The sequence below is a fragment of the Hylobates moloch genome, unplaced genomic scaffold, assembly GCF_009828535.3.
Source record: "Hylobates moloch isolate HMO894 unplaced genomic scaffold, HMol_V3 SCAFFOLD_11, whole genome shotgun sequence".
NCBI lineage: Eukaryota > Metazoa > Chordata > Mammalia > Primates > Hylobatidae > Hylobates > Hylobates moloch.
In genome coordinates this window covers 42,076,469-42,082,374 of record NW_026652286.1, presented here as the reverse complement: position 1 = coordinate 42,082,374, position 5,906 = coordinate 42,076,469, and the positions used below count along the sequence as shown (strand labels likewise).

The 5,906-nt window shown below is 39.7% G+C and overlaps 1 pseudogene; it reads right to left on the bottom strand.

Moving 5' to 3' along the window:
- Window positions 1–4,688: 4,688 nt before the first annotated feature.
- Window positions 4,689–5,615, bottom strand: LOC116476145 (olfactory receptor 52P1-like; annotated as a pseudogene).
- Between the last annotated feature and the right edge of the window lie 291 nt (window positions 5,616–5,906).

The following is a 5,906-nucleotide window of genomic DNA, read 5'->3' as shown; positions in this document are numbered from 1 at the left end:
ACAATCATCTCTGCTGCTTGGGCCACATGATCTGGCAAACCTGTTACTGGGTATCAGTTGTGGGACAAGATGCAGGATGGAACTAATGGCAAATTCCAGTAGCAGTATCACAGTGAAGAATCCTGGGATTTGGGAGTAAGACCGTATCAACTGCAGCAGAGGCTTGCTTGCCTTTTGATAAACAGCTCTTGGTGTATTACTGAGACTTGGAAGAGATAAAATACTTGAACATAGACACTTTGGTAACCAGATTCCATGATGTCACCCAGTGATTCATGCTTCCTGGTACACAAGCCCTTTTTTAGTCCAGTTACACATTGTATCAGGGTTATTCTAAATGGCCAATAGAAAATGGCAGACATGACACTAGATTGTACCTGAGAATAGGTCATAAAAGGTTTTGTAGCTTTTTATCTCTTCTTAGATTACTAACTCTTGGGGAAACCAGCTTCCATGGGCATACTTCAGTAGCCTCATGGAGAGATTTATGTGGTAAGAAACTAAGGCCTCCAGTCAACAGTCATGTGGGTATATATTCTTAGAAGTGGATCCTTTAGTCTCAGTCAAGCCTTAAGATGACTTTAGCCCTTGCTGGTATATTTATATCATTATACCACATATTTATATCATACCTCATGAAAGAACCTGAACTAGAACCACCTGTCAAACTGCTCCCACACTTCTTATTTTCAACAACTCTATATGATAATAAGTGTTGTTTGTTCTAAGTTGCTTTGTTTAGGGATAATTCATTTCACAGCAATATATCAGGCAGTGACTATCTGTTGAGAACTTCCTATAGTGACCAAGGTACTGTCAGACCTGCCAAGTTATAAAGTCAGACCCATCAAGTTATGAAGTCAGCAGTCCATCATTAGATGTAAATAATATATCAGAATTGATCCTGAGCAGGACCACAGGGCACAAAGAGACTGCATGAGCAAGAAGTCCAGACACCAATGTTACTCAACTGAGTTGCACTAGTGCTTCTCCAGGGTTTGCACTTATACCTGGGGAGGGAGAAGGGGGTCTAGAATGACCAACCAAGGAAGAGAAAAAAGCCTGAATAAGCTTATAAGGTTTACTTATTGGCCATCTTGGTAAGTAGGTGCAAGAAGAAAAGGGATGGAGTTTGCTTTGCAGCCACATTCAGGCATGGCCAGCCCCAAATTACAGTAGAGAAAAAAATCTTTCCCATGGGTGGAGCTGTGAGCAGTGCAAAAGCCATAGGTTTTGAGTGAAAGAAGTGGCCTATGGTGAGAATAAAAATGCCTGGACAGTGCCCAATAGCCTGGACGCCTGGTTGAGGTTATGAAAGTAAATGGAGTAAAGATTGAAGGCAAGAAGATCTGGGTCAAAGGCATGTGGTGAATATATGAGAATGGGTATAAAATTTGAAGACTTTTGTGTTACATGTTAATAACTATCAAAATACATCCACATCCGAAGAAAACTAAGTAGACAAAATGACTTAGTCAAAATGACATTAGCCAGTATTCATCATCAGCCACTGTAGAACTGGCACATAGTGACCATGGTGGCAGAGATGGAAGCTGCATGTGAACTCAACAGCATGAACTCCCACTGAATACTCAACTTGTCAGCAGCAGAGACCAACAATAACTTTCTAATATGTCTTTCCCAGCCTACCCTGTTTCCCTTTTCCTTCCACACAGGTGTTTCACTTTCACTTCTTTATTTGGTTTCAAAATTCTTGTATTTGTAATCTTGTCTCTTTTTCTGAGGACTGAGACTCACATAACTTTCTTTGGCAAACCTTATCATAAATCAGATGGCAATGGATATTGGATGACACACTCCATCAAAGCTAACTCCTGGTGATACAACAAGCATCTCAGAAGAGTGGAAATTGAATGAAGTTCAGGTGGAACATTAAAAAATGAATAATTAGACAAGGAAGATATTTTTACTTCTCCAAATAGATTGCAACTGTTTATGCACCAAAGTTGAATTAGTTTTTGGTATTAGGAATGAGGTAGGCACACAATAGTCGCCTTGTGTTTATGACTGAAGCCATTCTTGCTAACTGTTCCACTTAGTCTTGCTCCACAACTTCGTCATTCTATATTCTTGGTTGTCTTTAAAAAGACAATATAGGCATAATAGAATGGGAAGATGTCTTATGATTAGATATATTAGGATTAGAATCCAGGCTAACTACTCACTACCAGTAAGTGTAACTTACATAAGGAAATTGAGCCTTCGTAACTTAATCCGCAAAATAGATGTTATTATATAACTTGAGTTAAATTTGAAATAATTCAATGAGCTATTTTATGTAAAAATACCTGGAATAACTATCATGGAACCACCTAAAGAGTTGGTATTTTTGCTGGAATTAATAGAATATGAGAAAGAAAATGTGGAACCCTTTATTCGCTCCTTTTCTAGGACAGAAATACCCCAACCTTAGGGGTAGTCCTGAATTTTTCTTAGGGTTTCTTATCACCCAGTATCTTCACCTGCTTTCCAAGATTTGAATGCTATAACTCTTCTCCATCAGCGGGATTATATTTTAATGAGAGTAGAATATTCAGTACTTTTTTTTTTTTTTAGTTTTCTCTGAACTCTGCCATGCTAATCATGATGGTGACTGAAGGTGTTAGACATATATCCTCTCTCCATGCTCTACCTTCAGTGGGAGATCTGGCTTATGGAGAACAAAAAGGCACAAAGAGTCTAACATAAAATAATGATCTGACTATATTATTACATTCCTACACCGCTATAAATAACTATCTGAGACTGGGTAATTTATGAAGAAAAGAGGTTTAATTGGCTCATGGTTCTGCAGGCTATACAGAAAGCATGGATAAGAGGCCTCAGAAAACTTGCAATCATGGCAGAAGGCGAAAGGAAAGCAAGCGCATCTTACCATGGCAGAACAGGAGTGAGAGAGAGAGTGAAGGGGGAAGTGTTACACACTCTCAAACAACCAGATCTTGTGAGAACTCCAGCACAAGAACAGCAAAGAGGAAATCTGCTGAAATGATCCAGTCACCTCCCACCAGGTCTCTCCCCCAATAATGAGAATTACAATTCGACATGAGATTTGGGTGGAGACACAGAGCCCAACCATATCACTGACTTTACCTCTTTTCCTCCTCCTATGCCAATTTTTCCCAACACAGTCTCCATAAAAACACTTTCATAGTTAAGAGTAAATTGGGCCATTTCTTATCTAAGAGAATTAACAACAGGACTGGCTGGATAGAATTTGATTACTCTCTTATATAGATAAAATGATGTTTTTCCTGCTTGGAGTCATCTTCCTACTCTAAAGACTAGGCAAGACTAGGTGAAACCCAACGGAAAGGAGTAATCAGCAAAGAGGAACCTCTCTGTTCTAGATCACAGGAAGTAAAGATGTTCTTAGAATTTATAGATTGTTTAGCTCACCAGAATAGAGAGGAGATAAGAATTTGTTAGAAGTCATGGCTAGGGATAAAGAGTACATACATTACACTTATTCTCCATGTCATTGTCTTTTAAAGAATCTCAAATACAGTGATTTAGATTTGAAAGGAGTTTAGAAATATTGGATTCTTTCTCCTGATTCTAAACTCATTAATCACATATGTTTAAATTGTGCTAAAGCTGTGATTATACTATTTCTCAGTAGTTCCTATATTCTGCAGTTTCAATTTAATATTTGTTAATTTTAACTTTTATCTGCTTAAATACCCAATCTTTTATTTGTCTTATTACGTTGTACAATTGATCCAATGATAACTGTGTATTTAAATGATTAGATAGAAATTTCACTCATTACAGTGATTCAAAACATATCAACAAAGCAATGCTTCACCAAAACAATATAAGTTAGTCTTTGTACATAATCTGAGTCACTGTGGAATACACTTCAAGAACAGGTGGCTTCATGTTCGCATATGTTTTTTAAAGATGAAGTTCCTGGTCATGGAAGTCTTTTGAATTAGATGTATAAATACATGCTTTCCTTTGCAATAAAACTTTTTGAAATATGTGTCTCAGCAGTCCCTGAGTTCAGCCTATATATGTCATCCTCAAATTCCTACATTTTTGTCATTGCATCCATATCATCACAATCATCCTGTCAGTACTGTGAACATACCACATTGCTATTTCATTTAAAATATTTTTGATGAAATGGTCAATTGCCTGAAGAGTTATTACATGTCAAGGTGTTGTACTAAGATAATAAGTACTGCATTCCTTTCAGCAAAAAGATACTAGTTAGAAATAGACACAGATAATTTGAGAAATAGAAAATATAAAGAAGACTGAAGCAAATATAAAGTCTTCACCAAGACAAGGAAACATGACCTTGGATCATTGCAGAGCAATATTGTATGTAATTGATGAACATGAACAAAACACAGACGTGAATGTCTTCAGGAGACCCGTGCCATCAGAGTGTCCCTGGTAAATAGGCATAATAGAAAGAGATAGCTTAGGCGCTCCCTTTTGTAGTCCGTAACTCAATGAAAGTACACATACATTGGTCCTTCTTGTAAACTCCACCCACCCCCCGCCCCCACAAAAAAAGAAAAAGAAAATCACTTATCCGTGGTTTATTTTTCCCACAGCTCATATGGAGATACAACTGGGTATTGAATGGTCGGGCAAAAGCATTATCAGTTGGCCTTATTGTTCACTTACTCAGGTTTATTGCTGAGACCCACAGTCTATGCAATTCCTCTGCACAGGCATTTGGTCACGTTGCCCCGTATTTCCTTCATCTTTATACCATAGATAATGGGGTTGAGCATTGAGGGCAGGAGAAGGTAGAGATTGGCAAGGAGAATATGGGTATGAGGTGAGATATTGTGACCAATGCGGTGGGTGACAGAGGAAAAGAGTGCAGGCACATAAGTGACAAGGATGACAAAGAGGTGTGCTGAGCAGGTGTTGAGGGCTTTGCAGGTGGCATCTCGAGAGCTGAGGCGTACCACAGCCTATAGGGTGAGGGCATAAGAGAAGCCAATGAGCAGCAGATCAAGTCCCACCACAAGCAGGATCACGAAGAGCCCATAGATAACGACTGGGCCTGGTGCGGTTATAGGCCATCTTCGCCACAGCCATGTGATCACAGTAGGTATGAGGAATGGCTGTGTGGTAGAAGGGTAATCTTTGAAGTAGAGGAGGCATGGGCAGGATAAGGATCACACCCTTGGCAAGAGCCAGCAGTCCCAGGCGTCCAACTAAAGAACGGCTCAGAATTATATTGTAGCATAAGGGCTCACATATGGCCACAAAGCGGTCAAAAGCCATGGAAACAAGGAGGGCTGATCGTACCACGGATGATCCATGGATGAAAAACATCTGAGTGAAACAGGCATTAGCAGCTATGTCCCGATCATTGAACCAGAAGAGGCAGAGGAGTTTGGGCACCACAGCCAGAGTGGATATGAGGTCAGCCACCATCAGTAGGGCCAGAAGCAGGTACATTTGTGAATGAAGTGTGGGCTCTGTGGCCACCAGGAAAAGGATAGAACCATTGCCAATGAGGATAGCCAAAAACATGGAGAAGAAAGGAACAGATAGCCACAAGTGCTGTGACTCTAAGCCAGTATGCCCATCAGCATGAAGGTCATGAAGCTGGAATGGTTGAGGATTAGCGTGGTTGAAATAGTTGGCAGTTGTTAAAGTTAGACACCTGTCAATGAGATATTGCTGGTGCGTTGTTTTTACTGGGTTTGGGTTCTAAAGACTTGCTGAGACGGGGCCTAGAGAAAGATGGCAGAATGGACCTTTGGGATCATGAAATCCACAATCTGGTTTCAAGTCTACGTCTATGCACCTATATTGCTTCACAATAATTTCTTTATGGGGCTTTGCCTTCTTTTCTGTATAAAGGATATTGTAGTGAACATTTATTCTCACCTTTTCCAGTTCAGCAATTC